The 20,518-nt window shown below is 39.3% G+C and overlaps 1 protein-coding gene across 18 annotated transcripts in view; it reads right to left on the bottom strand.

The window, feature by feature from the left end:
- The window catches only part of ROBO2 (roundabout guidance receptor 2), a 901,420-nt gene that overhangs the window by 517,641 nt on the left and 363,261 nt on the right, over nucleotides 1–20,518 (bottom strand). The window lies entirely within an intron of this gene.

The raw sequence follows: 20,518 nt of genomic DNA, 5'->3' as shown, positions 1-20,518 counted from the left end.
GCTTAAAAGCTAAAATATTTGAAAAAAGGTATGAAAATATTAATTCAATTCAGACACAATTAGGTATGTGCTTGATTTCAGTCCAATAAAGTTTACTTATTGTGTTGAAATCAGTGGTGCTCAATAGTACTTGAATTTGGTAGTTCTGTAGTTTATTGTGCTGTATTTCTGAGGTAAAATTTATATTAAATCAGAAGTTTATATCAAGCTTCAAACTACAAACATATGTCGTGAGATTGGTACTTTCAACATCGTGCAAGCATAAGACCATGGCTGTCTGAAGATTTATTTGTTACAACCATTTTGACGTATAGCAGTCAAATAAATGTGTTTGCTTGTAAAACTGTTCGTTTCTGGCTAAAATCCAAATTAGAGTAAATCTTCAGTTCTGACACTGAAGGGCTTCCTCATAAATTTATTTTACACAGATCGATGTAGGGGTTTCATCCTGGGAATGGCTGTACATTTGAGCATATGGAAAAGATGAAACCTTTATTCAACATCTAAGCTTATATTTCAATTTTAGAAGTCACATGAATCCTGATAACTCAATATGAAACTCATTTATCGAAACATACACCCCATTGTTACTTGAAAGCACAGAGATTTTGAGTGCAACTGAAAAGGTATACTGAGAAGTTTAAAATGAGGATTAACTAGTAATATCAACATATGTTGAAATGTGGGTCATTTTTGTAATACCCACAGGTCCCGCTATCCAAACATTCATTATACAAATATTCATTTACCGAAACATGAGGAATTAGTATCTAAATCTTGCTATGTACACCACAGATTCAGATATCCAAACAGCCAGATCTGTGTGTAACAAATAAGCAAACAAGCAGCCTTAAACAAGCCTTACAAAGATTTTGATCCTTTCTGGAAAGAAATAAAACAAAGGGATTCTCTCCCCCACAAAAAAATTACTCAGTCCCTCTCTACAACCCCAGGGTGATAGAAAGAGTGCATGGCAGAAACACATTGCAAGTTAAGAAAGAAAAAACGGAACTTAAATAATGATGTGGAACACACATTTTCCCAAATACAGAACATATGCATGAGAATTATTTATAGGGATACATTTCCTGCTCACAAGGAGCAGATGGTTCCAGAAGCACATCTGCTACCTTAGATAGAGCTTCTGAGCCAAACTTAGAACATAGTTCGTGCTTCTAAGTTTCAAATTAAGAGAAACACCATGTACTTGTGAAGGTGAAGCTGGCTTTGATTGTTTTAGATCCGTGACTTCATTACACCTGGAGAAATGAGTACCTACTGCCACATCCCAGGGTGCCATGAACTTCTCTTCACCAACAATATCCACCAATATTCTATTTTCTAATTTGCCATGTGTGTTTACTTTTTTCTAGCACCAACATATCCAAACCTTGAATTCAAATTTTAGAAACCTTGAATTTAAAATCAATCAATCAATCAATCAATCAGTATCAAAAACCATCATCAAAAGGATTAGCAGGCTGTGAAATATAAGAGTCATGTTATGTTGAGTGCCAGTATGAAAAGGAGAATAGAAAACTGGGGAAAATGGATTGTCTGCTCGAGCCTTTAGAGCAGGGGTTAGCAAGGTTTACCTTGCCTGGGTCAGTTCACTCCCGCAGCGAGTGCTCCGTGGGCTGGATCGCAGAATGTGGATCGCAGATGTGATTTCTGGCACCGTAGAAGCGAGTCCCCACTCTGCGCTGCGCCGGTTTAGCACAGTGCGCAGGGACTCACCAAGCGGGCGGCTTGGTTCGGGGGTGGAATGATGCAAGTTGTACAGTTCTTCTACTTTTAACTTTTTCACATAATTATCTCTCATAAAAGGCCAATGGTCACCTCCCAGCTTAGCTTATATCAGCTTGTACTGTGGTTGGTAGAAAATGTGACATGTTTGAAATCCTAAATGAACTCCTTATCAGCAAACTCAGCATTGCTGTTATGGTACAGTCTCTCTCTCTCTCTCTCTCTCTCTCTCTCTCTCTCTCTCTCTCTCTCTCTCTCTCTCTCACACACACACACACACACACACACCCCTCATAACAAAAAGATACAATGCTTATTCAATTATATTTTCCTTTAGCTCAGTGTAAAGTAAAAATTTGAGATTATTCCAAACATTGTAGCATATAATGTATCAACCATTAGTTAGAGAGAGTACAACTAGTTAGGTCTCATACCCTAGACGTTTTTGAAAAAAATCATAGGTCACCAGCTATTTGGACTAGAAGTAAAAAACCCTTTTGCCTATTCTCAATACTTTAGAACAGGATGAATTGGGGCAAGGATGTAACACCTTCCCAAAAAACTATATTTATTTCTATCCATGCCAAATTTGTCCATTCATTCCATTCTTTATCTCACCCCAGGATAAGGTTACCAGACGTCCCCGTTTCCCAGGGACAATCCCAGGATTTACAAATCAGTCCCCATACAAAATCCATTGAAGTTGGAAAATGTCCCCGGATTCATTGAAAAAAATCTGGTAACCTTACCCCAGGAGTTTACTGAGGCTGAATTGTTCTCATTTTACATAGGAGGAATGCATTTCTGTAAGGCAGTTTGGCTATTACCGTGGGCTTTTTGACAGAGTAAGTAGAACAGCCTTGGTCACTTGACCCAGTCTTCTGCTGTCATAGTCAATAAATTGTGGTGCAGGGGGACACCTCATTCGACTGCCCAAGGTGCTAGTGATTTGTTTCGTTCTGTCAGTCTCTGCTAAAGTAGGCGACTCTCTCTCTATATATATCCTTTAGAGAATATTGTTGCTAAATTAGCCTTGAGCAGTGCTATCAATGGTGCTCTACTCTGACCCTTCATTTCTTTCTATGACATTACTCAGTGCAGAGGTTACAAAAGAGACAGACAATGCAAGAGTCCTCCAAGCTGTGATATACAGTATGCGTCTAATAGGGAAAAGGGGTGATGATGCTAGAGGAGCAGGTTTTGACTTGCACTCTTCATTTTTAAATGAAATTTCAGACTGTTGGTTATTTATTACCTTTGCTTCTAGTAATTCATAATTTTTCCACTCTCGCGTATAACGTCTTTGAAGAATTCTGAACTATAATTGTGCTTCCTCTCCCCCCCCCCCGCTGGATTGCTTGTGCTACACAGTCCTTATTCTGCACAATCCTCGTTCCTTGATATTTTAAAGTGGTGCCACCTACACTTTGGAACTCCCTGCCTAAAGACATTAGGCGGACACTTTCAGTGTACTATTTCTGGTCCTGATTATTATTATTTTATTTAGGCAAGCCTATTCAGTCATGTGGACGCGGGTGGTGCTGTGGGTTAAACCACAGAGCCTAGGACTTGCCAATCAGAAGGTTGGCAGTTCGAATCCCCGTGACGGGGTGAGCTCCCATTGCTTGGTCCCTGAGCAGTTCGAAAGCACGTCAAAGTGCAAGTAGATAAATAGGTACCACTCTGGCAGGAAGGTAAACGGCGTTTCTGTGCGCTGCTCTGGTTCACCAGAAGCGGCTTAGTCATGCTGGCCACATGGCCTGGAAGCTGTACGCCGGCTCCCTCGGCCAATAAAGTGAGATGAGCGCCACAACCCCAGAGTTGGCCACGACTGGACCTAATGGTCAGGGGTCCCTTTACCTTTACCTTATTCAGTCATGCAGAATGTTAGACGTATTTTCTCTCTTTTTAGCTACTGTTGATTCTAATATTCTTTTGAATGTTTTTAAATACTCTGTTTTTAACTTTTTTAAAAAACAAGCAAAACACCCTCTTATTTTGACTTACACTGGCCTTGTCTCAACTAGCTTTGGCTAGGCTGGCTGAACCTTGGATGAGCCAGCATAAGCAAGTTACACCAGCGGATCTTTAGCTGATCCAGGTTTGGGGACTTGGGACCATCTGAGAAGGGAATCAACTTGCTAAGCCAGAGATCCACTGTAACGTAACCTGTTCATTGCAGCAGATCTTGTCATAGGATTTCCCACTTAAAGTGTTTGTAAGACAGATTACACCTACATATAGAAAGAAAGAAAATATAAATAGTTCAACATGCATGCTGGGGCAAATATGGATAATACATGCATAAGGAAGCAAAAAAGAAGCGCACTGTTGTATGATGCAGGTTGTTGGCAAAATTTAAAATTTGCAGCGTAACCCATAATTATACACCAAAAATAAGCAACACTGTTCTTGTTCTGCATAGTTTAATCCTCCTCTAATTTACTTTTCATTCTAATAAGTACTTTTTTCTATCTTCCTACTGTAGTTTAACAAGTGAACATCTGTGATGACATAAAATTGGAGTTTTGATTTGTGTATTGCTATTGCGACAATGTGAACTGTGTAATCTGGTCCCATGAAGCAACATGCTTAGGGGAGAAGTTCGCCAGGCAGTTTAATGTAGGTGTAAAATTCTGTAGGTTTGTTTTTGCCCTGAAGGATTTAATAGCTCCTGAGAACCATTACGATGCATCACATGAACGGGTACTGAGGGACTCCTAAATCTGTGTATAATTTGGCTGCTACATGTGCATGATAAATTGACATCTTTAAACTTCTTGTTAATTTTATACTGGCCTACGATTTACTATGCACTTCTTCATCACACCTCTTCGGTATGCCTTTCTGTCTTGGACACAAAGGCATGCATTATTTTAGATTAAAAACACCCACGAAATTAGAACAATTTGGGAGGCCAACATATGATGGCTTTAATGACAATAGTAAAGAATGTGCTTGCAATAAAGAAGCCAGGATTTGGCACTGATCCGCATGTGTGGGATTCAGTGAGCTCTCTTGCATGCCGTTAGGCAATAGGAATAATTATTATTAACCATTGTACTACTGTAGCTCAGAAAAATGGTGAGGTTTCTACAAAGAAACACCTTGTTTAGAAAATTAGACTTTCATAATTAAATGACACATTATAATTAATGTTCAGTGAACCATATCATGTGATTCTCTTAAAAAAAGCACACTCACCTATTGTCATAGTAATTATATGATCTGAACTGTAGGGGCCTGATCCATCTCCTACCCACAAAGGTGAACCTGCAACATTGGACTCTTTGTTAATGATAAAATGTTTGCAAATTATTTGAGGAAATTGTGTACCTGGGGTATGAGCAAGAGAAGGATGTCTACACACTGGCGGAGGAAGGGGGTGCAGTGGGTGTGGTCCGCCCTGGGTGTCATCTCTGAGAGGGGTGACATCGCCACCCCGCCCCCATGGACGGCTAAGCCCCACCCCCGGGTGCACAGCATGTGTGCCTCTGTGTCTACATGACAGGGTTGATAGGTCTTGAGTTCTGTGTAGGGAACTAAGCTCAGGGGCAGTGGTGGACTTGGGTATTATGGCACCCTGTGTGAGGCCAACGTATGGCGTTCCCCCAGCCCTCTCAGTGCCTTCTCAAAGGTGAGTCCTAGATCCCTCCTACCTTCTTCCCAAAGCTGGGAAAGTATTAACTAGGCTTTGGGAAGAAGCTAGGTGGACTTTAGTACCCTGTTGGAGCCTCATGCCTGCTTCCCAAAGCCCAGTGCCTCACTAACCAGGCTTTGAGATGGCCCCTCTCAGCTCAGTGCCCAGTGCATGTGCATGTCTCACACAGACCTAAATTCGGCCAGAACCACTTGTGGCATCCCCCCGCCCCCCAATTCAGTAGAACAAAAGACATTTCTTAAAAGTGATGCACATAGAGATTTTCTGCACATACTATTTTTAGAATTCATTGGATATCTGACATCTGCTTTGGCATTAAAGGATCATAATAAAATTGTTGTTGTTGTTAAATTAAAAAATTGCATACTGCCCTTCATCCAAAGATCTCAGGGCGGATCACAGAATAAAATACAGAATAAAACTGCAAAGTACATAATAAAACAAAGCAAACCAATAAGCCCCCCACCTTCCATGAACATATTTAAAAGGACATAGACTAATAATCAGCCAAAGACCTCGTTGAAGAGGATCGTTTTCACCTTTTTATTATTATTATTTTATTCATTACTGGAATATTTAATGCAATGATATATCTATTCATATCATCAGGATGAATGCGTCTTTTTTGCATTACCTGAAAAGAATAAATATATTTTATAATAAATATGCATACAATCTCACTATGGTTAAACACAGTTACAGTCTACTGATTTCACTGAGAGTTAAGGAGCTGGATCTAACCCAGGTAATTAAAAGAGCATATTCTGAAAAATAATGTTCCAACTGGTTATATATGGTGAACTGATGTATACAAACATGCACACACACAGCTTTGAATTCTTGCATCATTCTGTCGGGTGTGTTTTGGACACAGATTTTCTCACAGTGCATCCATTTTGAGTAACAGAATTAGGTCAGTGCATGAAAAGCTGACATATGATACTAAAGTCTTTCATGTTGTTTGCTAGGAGGAAGTAAACTTGAATCCATTAATAAAATAATCTGGGTTCTAATTAGCCATTTTCATCAGCAATGCATTAGTTAATCAAAAGCTAATCAGTAGACCATACTGATTCTAAACAGAAAAGGTATCATATACGGTAATAAACAGATGCCATGTTGAATGTGTTCTCCAAGAACATCCCTTCTACTCAAGTCCTAGACAAAGACTCATAAAGATGAGTACAACTGGCTTCTTATAAACTGTAATTCCCCTTTCAATTGTCCCACCTTGTTTTTAGATTTTGAGGAAAGCATTTTCCTAGCATTTATTCAGGGAGGCGCAAATAGGGCAGAGCATTTAGTGAAGGTGAACTTTTTGGCAAATACCTAAGGAAATTGCACAGAAATCAGAAGGATTTCTGTAAATTTTGTGTAGTCCAGGACACTAATCATAGACTAGTATCATCAATGTGCTTACTTTGAAAATCAGTTATGCCTATTGCTGTTCTACCTGATGACTCCTTGATGATGCAAGAAATGTGGGATATAATTGTACTAAATAAAAACCAATACAATTTATTAAGGGCTAAGGCACCTGCTTAGCTTAGGGCTAAGGCACCTGCTTTGTATGCTGAAGGTTCCAGGTTCGATTTCTGGAATCTCCAAGTAGGGCAGGGAATACCTCCTGCCTGAAACCCTGGAGAGCCATTGCCAATCATTGTTGACAGTACTAAGCTAGACGGGCCATTGGTCTGACTTAGTGTAAGGCAGCTTCCTATGTTCTGTGATCCTAAAGGCAATGTTTGCTCCAAGTAGAATTGGCCAAAATTAAATTTTTCACCTATGAAGTAGTCAATAAGATTTTGTAATTGCTCAGTTCCAAAATGAATTTGCCCAGAAGAGACAAGCTACTCTCAAAAGCTTTTTTAATAATAATAACAATGATTAATAATAAGAATAAGAATAAGAATACCCCACCCATCTAGCTGGGTTTCTCCAGCCACTCTAGGCAGCTTACAGCATATATCGAAACATCAAACATTAAAAACTTCCCAATACATCTGAAAGGAGGGTGTTCCACAAATGTTATAGGTTAACATAATGAATAAAATGAGATTGCATTGCTGTGATTCTCTGACATACTGACTGGTAGTCTGCATAAAACAGGCAACCAAAGTTAGGTCATGAGTTTTGTAAATTTTCTTGTGCCACATATGTTGCATATTTAACAGACTCTCTGCCAGGTGTTATAAATTTTTAAAGGAATTTCTGTTTGCATTGTGCATGTACACCTCACTGTAGGAAAAATGGGAGAGAAATAGAATGAGGTTTACTTTTCATATTCAAAGCGGGACAGTTGGCTGGTATGCTAGACGCCTGTAAGCATTTTCAAAGCAGGTCCATTCTTTCAATTATAAAAGATGCACAAACATCCTGAATTTTTAAACTATCGAGAAGCCCCGCTGCCTTCCTTGACTAACTTTCTACCTCCAGGGCTCACTTGAGATGGCTAAAAATTACTGAGGCCTTGCATTTCAAAAAGCTATTTTTAAGACTGAAAACTGAATGTTTGTTATTTAGGGTATACAGTGGTACCCCGGGTTAAGAACTTAATTCGTTCTGGAGGTCTGTTCTTAACCTGAAACTGTTCTTAACCTGAAGCACCACTTTAGCTAATGGGGCCTCCTGCTGCCGCCGCGCCGCTGGAGCATGATTTCTGTTCTCATCCTGAAGCAAAGTTCTTAACCCAAGGTAATATTCTGGGTTAACGGAGTCTGTAACCTGAAGCGTATGTAACTTGAGGTACCACTGTGTTGCTGGTGTGATAATTTACAATTTTCCATTCTCCCTCAGTAATATTTGTCTAAGTTTAAGACTCACCTCTCTGTTTTCTTACTTAACTAGCTTAGAAATCTTATGCTTTGTGTTACCTGGTTACCTGGAATTTTATTATCCACTTTCCGGCTTCTAGAACATTTTGCTAAAATTGCTTTCCAGTTTTGATCTGCTAGGGTTGTAGAATTAAAAATGTTGTCCAAATGTTTTCTTGATTACAAATATGTGTTTGGTAGCCCCTATTGTTAATTTATCTCTTTCAACTTAATTGCTGGCCTTTTCCTAATCAATTAGCAGATCATAAAACAATCTTTCCTACCATCCAGTCTCCAGAGCTGCAACATCAGACTGCAAGTAATTAAGAGAGAGGCTTAATAATTCTTACACCAGCTCATCATGAAATGACATTATGCTTGTGTTGCAGTGATGTTATAATGGTGCTACAACTAGATATGCCAGCACAAATGTTTAGAATCAAGCTTCTTCTGTTATTTAGCTTAAACATTGAATTCCTGATAAATTATAACCTGAAAGACAATAGCTTTGCATTGACACCAAGATTGAAAGGAGGTCAACGGTGATCACTGTTTGCTTGAGCAGCAAAGCGGTAAAACTGGAATCCTTTACTGAATTCTTTGAACCATCCCTTGATCTTTCCAGGTAATTAATTAGGTTAACATTCTAGTTTTATGTACTTTCTCTTAAAATGTGTACCGTGGTACCTCAGTTTATGAACTTAATCCATTCCAGAAGTCTGTTCTTAAACCGAGGCACGCTTTCCCTAATGAGGCTTCTGCCACCGGTGCCCTTCCAGCATTCGGATTTTGTTCTTTGACCGAGGTAAAGTTTGTAAACCGGGACACTACTTCCAGTTTTGTGGAGTTCATAAACCGAATACTGTAGTTCGTAAACAGGGCTGTTCTTAAACCGAGGTACCATTCATTTTATTTATAAAAACAGTTGTGATCAAAAATGATATTACCAGGTGCATTCCTGCACCTAATAAACATTATCTAGTGCAGATCTTGTCTCCTATCATGCAGTTGTGTAACCAACAGATTTTCGTTACACAAATCTTGCGCTGTTTTGGACTACAAGTCCCATTAGTGCTATCCACCAGGGCACCAGGTTGAGGAAGGATATGTGAGTGTACTCTAGAATTTATAGCACCAAGGTATAAGAGGTATCTCTGCATTCAGAAGATCAATTAATTACTGATGTTTTTGCCAATTTTCTCAAAATTGCCATTTTTCACAATTTTGCCAAAAAAGCTCAACAAGATTGATATTCCAAAAATGTATTTTCTTGCTAATCCTTTCACACACTGCACAGCAGGAATATTTTCATGTAAACTTAACACTTTAACAGACATACATAATTAGCTTGAACATCGCATATTCTTTCTTCCTTTGAACTCTGCAACCTTACCTAACAAGAAAGACCTAGAACATCAGTATCAGAATAATCATTGCCTTTTGAAGTAAAGAAATCTGCTTAAAATAGGCTTTCTTTTTTTGGGAACATCATTATTTTAATTATTTTATAAGGAAGCAGAGTAGGGGGTAAATAAAACTCATCAGCAGGTATCCTTATCAGTGAACTAAACTGAAATGTGTATAATCATCTGAAGGTCTATCATAGACCAAAATGATTGCAATATTTCATTAAAGAGAAAAGGAAATTGTGTATGCCCATCCTAGATATTTATATTTAGTTGGTTAATTTCAAGGATGTTGAAGCTGGGAAATATTGCCACAAGAACTAATTCTTTCTTTTTTCTTTTTACCAGGCATCTTTACTGAAAGTTTAAAAGTATATAATTATATGCGCACTAAACATCATGAGACGTAAATAAAAAAGAGAAAAAGAAATAGCACCCACGTAGAAGGGAAAGTAAAGGGGGTAAGGGGGGGGGAGAACCCAAAACTGCATACTTTACAAAGTTGTTACTGTAATTCAGATCTTAACCTACTATAGTATTTGTAAGAATGATCACTGCAGATGGTGACAGCAGTCACAAAATTAAAAGACACCTGCTCCTTGGGAGAAAGGCGATGGCAAACCTAGACAGCATCTTAAAAAGCAGAGACATCACCTTGCCAACAAAGGTCCGTATAGTTAAAGCCATGGCTTTCCCAGTAGTGATGTATGGAAGTGAGAGCTGGACCATCAAGAAGGCTGATCACCGAAGAATTGATGCTTTTGAATTATGGTGCTGGAGGAGACTCTTGAGAGTCCCATGGACTGCAAGAAGATCAAACGCATCCATTCTTAAGGAAATTAGCCCTGAGTGCTCACTGGAAGGACAGATCCTGAAGCTGAGGCTCCAATACTTTGGCCACCTCATGAGAAGAGAAGACTCCCTGGAAAAGACCCTGATGTTGGGAAAGATTGAGGGCACAAGGAGAAGGGGACAACAGAGGACAAGATGGTTGGACAGTGTTCTCGAAGCTACAAACATGAGTCTGACCAAACTGCGGGAGGCAGTGGAAGACAGAAGTGCCTGGCGTGCTCTGGTCCATGGGGTCACAAAGAGTCGGACATGACTAAACGCCTAAACAACAACATTCCAAATATAACTGAATTTGTCCATGGCAAGTCTGTGTTTATATGCAAGTTGTTCATATGTTTGTATAAGTCTTCAATCCAATTGTAGAAAGCAGCCACATTCCCCCCCCCCCAAATTCATCAGTACAGTGGTACCTCGGGTTACAAACACTTCGGGTTACAAACTCCGCTAACCTGGAAGTAGTACCTTGGGTTACAAACTTTGCCCCAGGATGAGAACGGAAATCGCGTGGTGGCAGTGGGAGGCCCCATTAGCTAAAGTGGTACCTCAGGTTAAGAATGGACCTCTGGAATGAATTAAGTTCGTAACCCAAGGTACCACTGTATCAGTGTTTTTGCTGTGGTAAGGGTGCTGAGAGTCCACTCTTATTGTCTTTTTGTAATGTTTCATGTGCTGGATATATAATTCAAAATAATATTTTGCTCTGTAATGTAAGGTTATTTTGTTCTGTTCTGTTGATAGTTTCAGTTACCTTCTGCCAAAACTCTTTCAGTACAGGACAATGAAAAATCATATATTATAGAGAAGCATTATTCCCATTGCATCTCCAACACTTAGATACCATAGATAGCCCTTTTTTAAACAAACATAATGAGGTCCAATATAATATTTTTTGTTGTATGACCCTTAATTTAAGGTCCAGAGATACCTTTGTTATAGCACTTAAAACAGTTTCCCACTGTGTAGTTGAATTTAAGATCTCTAATTCTTTATTACATTCCTCCCTCAATACCTGTATATCAAATTGGTTTGCTAGTAACAAAGATTTATATATGTTGATGGCCTTTTTTTGTTGTTGTTGCGTAAGAATTAATCAACTGCTTAAATATATCTGGGGTCTCTGAGGCTGTAAAAGCTGCTGGTCCGTAGATGGTGGTTAGCAAGTGTTTTATCTGGAGATATTGCTATTGATAGGTAGGTAATCTGTATTTGTCTCTTAAGACAGAATATGTATAAAACTCATCATTTTTGTTTATCAGCTGGTCTAATATTAATATACCCAGTTTCATCCACCTCTTCCATATGCCCATTTCTTTCCTGATTTTTAAAGATGGGTTTCCCCAGAAAATCATTTTGTTGTAGGAGAAAAGGTCAGATTACATTTTTTTTGTACATGTGGTGCCATATCGTTCGAACTGATGTTACCGTTTCAATAGCATCTCAAGTATTAATGTATTTAGACCCAAGTGCCGCCCATCTTTCTAAAGGTGCTACATAGGAATCTTCCAAAGTAGCCCAATTTGGACAGTTGTATTCAATTTGTGGGTCTCCAGAATTGTGTAACCGATAGTAAATACGTTTGGTGATATAATTCTAAGTCTGGGATCCTAAATCTTCCTTCCTTTTTTGGTATTTGCATTTTTTCAACATATATCCTTGAAACTGGAGTCCCAAGGCATTTTCTAAACAAAGATTTAATTTTGTGAAAGTATTTGTTCGGTATGTGAATTGGAATCCCTCTTAAGATATAAACTAGTCTAGGTATTATGTTCATTTTAAGAGCATTGACTTTCCCCCACAGGGTCAGGTTCAATGACTCCCATCTGTCGATATCCATTGATACCTCATTATATATTTTGTTGATGTTTAATGATGCTAATTTAGATAAGTCTCGTGGTATTAATATTCCTAGATATTTAATGTATTGGTATTGTTTAAATGGTTGAACCAAAAAGTTATTTCCTATTAACATCAATTCTGATTTGGACCAGTTTATAGTATATCCAGAGATATTGACAAAAACATCTATATTTGCATTAATCTTGGAACAGTACTGTGAGGTTTCATGATAAACAGAAAAATATCATCTGTAAACATTACCAATTAGATTCAAGTGAGTTATAAATTATACCAAAGATTTCCTTATGCTAATTTGCAGAAAATTCTATCATGCAGATAGAACTAGAAATGGAACTCTGGTGGTAATCTTTATGGAGATAGAAGTGTTTTAAGCCTTCTTGAGAAAAATTATTAAAATGATTGCTTTTAAATAGAGCTTATCACATCTATTTAAAATTTAACTTGACCTATGGCATCAGTTTCTGTTTCAATTTCTTTGAGATCTGAGTTATGATGACTAGAAAGTGTGAATTATAAGACATTCAATTACATCTTCAACTAGGAATTCAGAGTTTTAAATTATTTTTTACTGTTTATCTTGCCAGTAGTAAAACAATTACTTTACACACTATATGAAAACAACCACTAATGTCTTCATCAAGTTTAATGATCTTCTCTACAGTCAATATCATCAAAATTCCAGTAATTGATTAAAAAAAATATCTGCGTAGGATTATAGCTTTTCATTTCCCAGACTGAGAGTTCTCAAACTTTCTACCTCCAGGGCTCACTTGAGATGGCTAAAAATTACTGAGGCCTAGTTGGCATTCATATGTCCTGGGAGAAAATGGAGAAGTGCACCTTTGGAGGTGAAGTGAAACTGTTTGAAGGTTGTAGAGCCTTCAGTTGCTGATACGGGAGACATGTTTCTTTGCAGCTGGGGCAGATCCGGTTGTGCTGCTGCACCATTCTGTTTCTTCTCTCTGTGCTCCTCCCACCAGTTATTCCTCCTCTGGTCACTGCTATAGATACATGACCTGTCTGTCTCCAGGCACTGCAGTTGTCTGCAAGGGATTCCCACAGGGCTGATGTTGCTAGCCTTCATGTCATGTTTGCAGATGCAGAATTGGTCTGTGAATGGTGCCTGGTGCCTGAAACCAACTTCCTGTAGAACACATCCTTGGGTATTCTGCCATCTGTGAACATGACTAAGCCAGCTAGTCACAAAATAGAAGTGAAGGGGCAGAGTCAGTCACAAAATGGTGACCAGTGGAGACAGTGTTCAGCATAATCAGATGATATCTAATCCATCTTTGGAAATTACTGAATTCTTTTTTCTTGTTCAAGGAGTGCCATAGCTTCGCCTTCCTCAAGCTAAGAGCAGACATTTTCCCTGAAGATATTGTGACTCAGCCACCCAACCACCCTATTTTAGGCAGAATTTGCTCCATGTGCAGGAGGATTTTATTTTTTTACCAAATTCCTGCAATTTAATATTGTTCCTTTCAAACCCAATATATACTGTATCTCCCCCCCCCCCCGCCCCTCCGCTTGTAACCAGAAGGGAAAGAAGCCGGAATGACTCCACCTGCAGCTGGCTGGCCTTAAAGGACATGGAGAATGCACAAATGAGAACCAGCTGGCTTCAGACTTCTTAAACAGGGCTTTTGTCCAGTCAGATGTTGGAAGCAATGCCTGTGCTTCCTGATCCTACCTTCCTGCTCTCCATCTGGATTCTTGGTGTTTGCCCAACCCTTGGAATGGACTGGACCTCACATGTGGATTCATCTTTGAGGCAAGCATATTTCAGAGACCCTTATCTCCTGTGTCCGTTTGGCCTCACATATTACCCAGCTCTGCACTCTGTTGCGATGGGGCTACAACACCCCAGATTCCCCACATGGCAATGGTGGCGGCCCTGTCTAGAGAACAATGACTAACGTTGGAGGAGGAGAAGGCAGACTCCCACTCTGGCTTCCTCCATGCCTCCTCTCCACTTCCTGACTGGCTGCATTCCTCACCACCAGCCAGCTTTAAGGACAGAACATGCACTCTCAGCCTCCAGAAAACCTGCCCTGCAAGGGCAAGTTGGAGACTCCGGCCTTACAGTGATTTGGGCTGGATTACCCTTGGGAGCCCTTCCAACTCTGTAGTTCTATAAGTCTCTGATTCCCTTACTGAAAGACACACTAGGGGAGTTGGAGAGGAAAAAATACAAGGCTTTTGCTTTCAGTCCTGCTAATCTAAAAACAAAGCAAAGAAAACTGGGTATTTTATTATTATTCTTTCAAAGTCAAGTCTATTAATTCTCACTTGTAATTCTCCCCAGATAAATCTCTCCTAAGGCTCATGAACCAAGGAAACTGTTTTGTAAACAGTAAACGTGTTTCCTTGCCAGCCCAGCTCTCCCAGGTCTAATTAAAACATCTGTAGTACAAATGTAGAGGGAAGCAGAGCTAAACATTCATTTTCAAAGGCAATCAGACAGCATGCCTTTGTCTGCACTACATCCTGCAAGTAAAGATGTCTCCTTATCTCGGGCTGATTGGGATCTGCACAGAACACATTGCCACCAGCCATTAACTTCTCAAGACTCTGCAGCTTAATTGGGAGTTGCCTGTGTAGCCTTGACCCTAGTAAAATGGCATTCTCAGTCATTAAAGGCTCAATTTTGCTTTGTTTTATAACCTAGAGGCACTCACTCATTAAGACTTATCTCAGTCTGCATTTTGTGTGTGGAGTGAATCCTAACATTTAGTCTTAAGACTTATACAGTTACTACATACCTGACCCTCTTTGTCTCCGCAAAGTCATTAATTACCAATTAAAAGAAAAAGTCAAGCATGTGCTTCATGCTAACAAAGCACCCTGTCTGCACCACAGGGCATCTTTATCAAGTGACTTCTTCTGGGAACAGGCCACTTTCTTCACTTACAAGCAACAGAAGTGTAAAGGTCAGTCTATTTGTTATATTTCTGCTGCATCATCTGAAGAATGTCAAAAATCTCTTTGTCCCATATGCACATCAGAATGAAGGAGAAAATTCATTTCAATCGGATGGCAAGGAAATGATCCTCCAGCTCCCTACCCAAATCTAGAATCCTATATTGTAGAATCATTATTATTGTAAAGTTGGAAGAAACCCTGAGGGTCATCTAGTACAACCCTCCGCAACGCAGGAATCTCCACTAAAGAAGCCATGATAGATGGCCACCCAACTTCTGCTTAAAAACCTCCAAGGAAGGAGAATCCACCACCCAGGGGATTCCGTCCCACTGTCGAACAGGTCTTACTGTCAGAAAGTTTTTCCTGGTGTTTAGTCAGAATCTCCTTTCTTGGAACTTAACTCCATTGGCTCGGGTCCTACCCACCAGTGCAGGAGAAACAGGCTTGCTTAATCTTCCGTGTGACCGCCCTTTAGAGTATTTATCCTGCTTGATGACTGGTTTGCTACTGTACTCTGGTACCATTAGATCTGCTTCTTCTGTTTGACTTGGGGAGATCACCAGTCAGCCTGGAACTGACTTGTATGTACTGCCCATAACTCCCAAACTCTCAGGAAGGACCCAACTGGGGCTAAGGAGAACTATCTCTGAGTGCGAGTAATTATATGCTCATAAGACCAATAAAAAGCAGCTGTGGCTTTTAGTCAGCCCATATGGGTTTGAACCCCAGTACCACTGTCTGAGGCAGTTATGTGCATACTGGTACCAGGCTATAGAGTCGGTATGGATCAGCTTTGGCCACCCAGTCATGAACAATTTATTTTGGTTTCAATGTTTAGAGCTCCTGTCGGAGTTTAGACTCCCCTTTGTATACATGGAGAAAGAACTAAAAAATTTGATTGCCAAGAGTTCGCAGATCAGCAGAGTCATGTTTTATGGTACACATTGGAATCTAATTCCTCTTCTATCACAGAGCTTATACTACATTAAGCAAATCTACAAATTTCACTCTTGATATTCAAGTAAATCAGTGTACTCAGTGGCTGAATAATTAAAACAATTAAGTAGTGCATAAACAATTCTCTCCATAAAACTGGTTGGCAAACATTATGTTCTTTAATATCTTCCTCAAAAAGTCACGTTATTATTTTTATTTGCAACAGATTATAACTTATGTACAGAATTTTTAAATACTTCATTTATTCTACATAATAGGTATAGTGTCTTATATGAAGAACGTATACCGGTATTTCAAATCACTGACAAATGAAAGATTTACAGTTAAGCACATATTTGAGTCTTGTGTGCATTCCTCTGTTTAATTAATGTTATGTTTCTATGCCAAAAGTGCCATTACTTTCCATTAAAAGACTTGACAGATTGTGTCTGAACTACAAAACAGAAGACAATCATACTCCATCTTTCCAGATTAAGGGATTTATTGTAAGGATATGTAAGGATAGGAGTAAAGGTGTTCTAGTTAGTGTGTCGATATGGATGCTTTACCATGAATAAAAAGTCCCATTTTGAACAGGAAACGTTTTACTATGCTTGTTAAATGTAAATAGCTCATTCCAATCAGTAAGTAGGCTGTTTAAATACATTGACTCAATCTCTGAAAAGTGTTTTAGAAACAGATTTACATGTTGGAATGTCACAATTATTCTCGTAGTTTTATTCTGTTTAGAACATTGTCCCTTATAGCTTGGAGAAGTTGATTTTAAAATGCGCCGCACTATTATTTATTAAACATTTAAAATATTGAACATTTTAAATTTTTCATTAATGAAATAATGATCCACTGATTATCAGAATATGCAATGAGGCTATTAATGCAAAAATGGTGAGGAATGGAGAAATGTTGAGCTGTATTTAGAAACCAATGGTTTCCCTCAGTGTAACCCTAAAACTATTTTTGTGGATACTTCCTAACATGGTTTGGTCCCTGCAGTACTCCAGTGTTCCCATAGTTTATCATAATGATATAGGCATTAAAGCAGATGTGTGGAATCTGTGGGCTTCCAAGTATTGTTGGATTCCAACAATACTCAGTCCCAGCGAACAGGGAAGAAGGGAATTGTAGCTCAGCCACATCTAGAGAGCCACATATTTCTCACCTCTGCACTAAAGTATATGTATTGCTACTTATCAGTGATTTTCCAAGCTGTTCTTTTTGTGTTTATATCTGCTGTGGTTCACAAAACCATTCCGTTGTACTTTAACCAGACATCAAGCAAATAATCCAAGTCCTTTAAAGAAACTTGGTTTGTACATAAGAACAGAAGAAGGGTCTGTTGGATCAGGCCAGTGGCTGCTCCAGTCAGGTATCCTGTTCTCACAGTGGCCAGACAGATGTTTTTGGAAAGCCTGCAAGTACGACCTGAGCGCAACAACTCTCTCCCCTCCCATGGTTCCCAGAAACGTATTCAGAAGCATACCACCCGTGACACTGGAGGCAAAACTTAGGTATCAAGGTTAGTAGCCTGGTTAGAGCCAATTCTGACCAATTCAAAAATAAAAGACTAAGAACAGTATTCCTTGGTATCATATTATGGATACCAGGATACACATAGGATATGCAAAAGGGATTTTCAGACTAATCAAGTCATATGGTTATTTTGCTAATGAGGCAGGTTTAGCTAATATAAGCAGGTATTTTAAAGGAATAATAAACCCTGGTGAGTTGTTTCCTCCAAACACTGTCGAGGGTTGTAGGCTGGCCCAGACTCCTAATGTTTTCATAAAAGCAGGCTTGGTATTGCCTTTCAGCATTATCATGTCAATCCTTTACAGTGTTCTTCTAAGTGAATCTTTGTGTCCACAAAATGTTGTTGTTGTTGATGATGATGATGATGATAATAATAATAATAATAATAATAATAATAATAATTAATTAAGCTTGTGGGCTACCCAGAGAAACTTGAAAATCTATCTTTGGATTTGCAGAAATAGTACTTTGATATGCACATGAAGACCTTGTTTACATTTGCTTATAGCCGAGGGCAAATGGATTATTGAACATTCACTGTGAATTGTTTGAAAATGCTAAGTAATCTTACTGATGTACATATAAGCCAGATACAAAGTTATTTTGCTTTGTTGCTAACTTGCCTTATCGGATAGTAGCTAAGAGCTTTGTAAGTTATCTAAGTATCTGTTCCTTTCACAAACTCAATAACTTTTCTGTAGAAGGCAATGTCTCTTAAACAGAAATCCCAGAACATTACATTTCCACCCCCAAATATCATGCTGTTGTTTTAACATCAGTTCAAAACTATTCCATTTCCATGGAGAAATGCTGGTAGAACAAAAGGATGATGGCTTGCAAAAAACAGAGGCAACTTAATAGACAGCTTTCCCCACCTACCCTCTATAAAAGAGGTGGGCAAGAGGTGTGTCTTCACCTGTTGAAAAAATGATAGTGTCACTTTTTGGGAGTCAGTCTTGTGAAGCTGCACGAGTGGTGCTGACTGGTGCCTCCTTATATCTCAGGCCAAAGTGCTGACAGAGAGCTTTCATGGTGCCAGAAACAGCTGTTCCAAGGGCCTATCTACTGCAGCCAGCCTTTGCCTACATTTAACACTCTCTAGTTCTGGTTAACATGGTAGTGAAAGGGCTGGGAGAAGGAAATATAGATGTCACAATTGTGTCTCCCCACCATCCAGATTGTTATTGCCATTCCGTTTACTCTGCTGTTATATGTTATATTTAAATCTATAAAAGCCATCCTCATAGCTGATGACCATGCAATTTGAAAAGGATCAACATAGTCTGTGCAATAGTGTTTATTAAAAAGAAAGAAATGTTAAAAATCAATAACTCTCATCAATTATTTTATTTCTGCAAAATGTTAATAGTATGGATGGCATTAAACTAAATTGATCCAAACAAAAATAAACACAGTGTTAATACATCTCATGTCCAAGCTTTTCTGCACTGCTAGGATTAATCATTTGAAGCATTGCCAAAAGTATTATGGTACAAACAAACAGACAAGGAAGATTAATATATATTAAAACATTTCCTTTCTAATCTGTTTGGCTTTGCAACAAACCACCCAGCAGGAAGAATTTTGCTGCCAGAAGCTTTCCAGGATAAACATTTAGCTAATATTCAAAGGCTATACATGTATGCAGAAGCATTTAAAAAAACAGTTGAAAAAGTGGATTCATCTGCAGGAGTTGGAGACATGTGATTTCTTCTCATCTAAAAGTTGTAGAAAGGCCTTCTGCTTTGAATCTGGAAGCTAAGATAGTCACTGCACATGCAAGGCCTGGCTTCAGCAGCTGGCTGGACAGGGCAAAGGCTGCAGGAGGGCTCAATGGATGTCAAGCATCACCACCTCCTTTTTTTTCTTCAGTAAAATATATTTACTAGGGTCGATTTTGCACTACAAAGTGAAGCTCCAGTCTTTCTATCCTGCTGCATTCTACCCAAAGAAGTGAGCTACATTTGCAGTATCTCTTAGTGGAGTGAGAACTCAGCACAGCCACATTCTGGAGAAATATAGTCACGTTAATGCAAGGCAAAGCAAGGCAGAACCCTGAGCAAAGTACTTGCTGGAGTAGAGCTGTTGCTTCAGTGACTTTCAAAGGCATTTGGAGGCTAGACTAGTCCTCCCATTGGCCATACCTCCCTAAACTGATCATTGCCTTGTTTTGAAGCCATTGGCTCCTATAGTGTGGGGCTGATGGGGGCTTTCATAGGAGTGGATCACATAAATTCAAGGAGTCTGGCAAAGATATGCTTCCTGGTCTGGAAGAACCTGGTAAGGAAGAAGGAGACTCCTTTTCCATATCATCCTCTGAGCTTGAGAGGACCAAACATGACAAGGTCAAGGCTGCAGCTGTCTGACATACTTATTTCCCCGTTAACACCTCTGGACAATGTTATGTCAGGGCCCAAAGGCATTCTGAGGGAAAAGAAGGCAGGCTCCTGCAACCTTAGTTGGTTCTTCATTTTGCGCTGTGCCAGTTTCTTACGGAATAATATAAAAAGAAAGAGAAAGGGGCACTTGCTTCCTGGAATGCCTGCTGGCATTGGGCAAGGCACCAGGGTGGCACAAAGGGCACAGAATTATGGTATGGGAACCTCCCAGAGAGCAGTTTGCTAATGGGCCCCTCAAACCTAGTGCTGGCCCTGGCAGATAAAGGGACTCGTATCTGAGGCCCACAATAAAAGGTACAACTTTTTGAAGCTCTACCAATGGAAGACAAATGTATACAGTGGTACCTCAGGTTACAGATGCTTCAGGTTACA

Source organism: Podarcis melisellensis (genome assembly GCF_964234715.1).
Source record: "Podarcis melisellensis genome assembly, chromosome: 4".
In the NCBI taxonomy this organism is placed as follows: Eukaryota; Metazoa; Chordata; class Lepidosauria; order Squamata; family Lacertidae; genus Podarcis; species Podarcis melisellensis.
The sequence above is the reverse complement of the archived record's forward strand: the minus strand, read 5'-3'. Positions and strand labels throughout refer to the sequence as shown.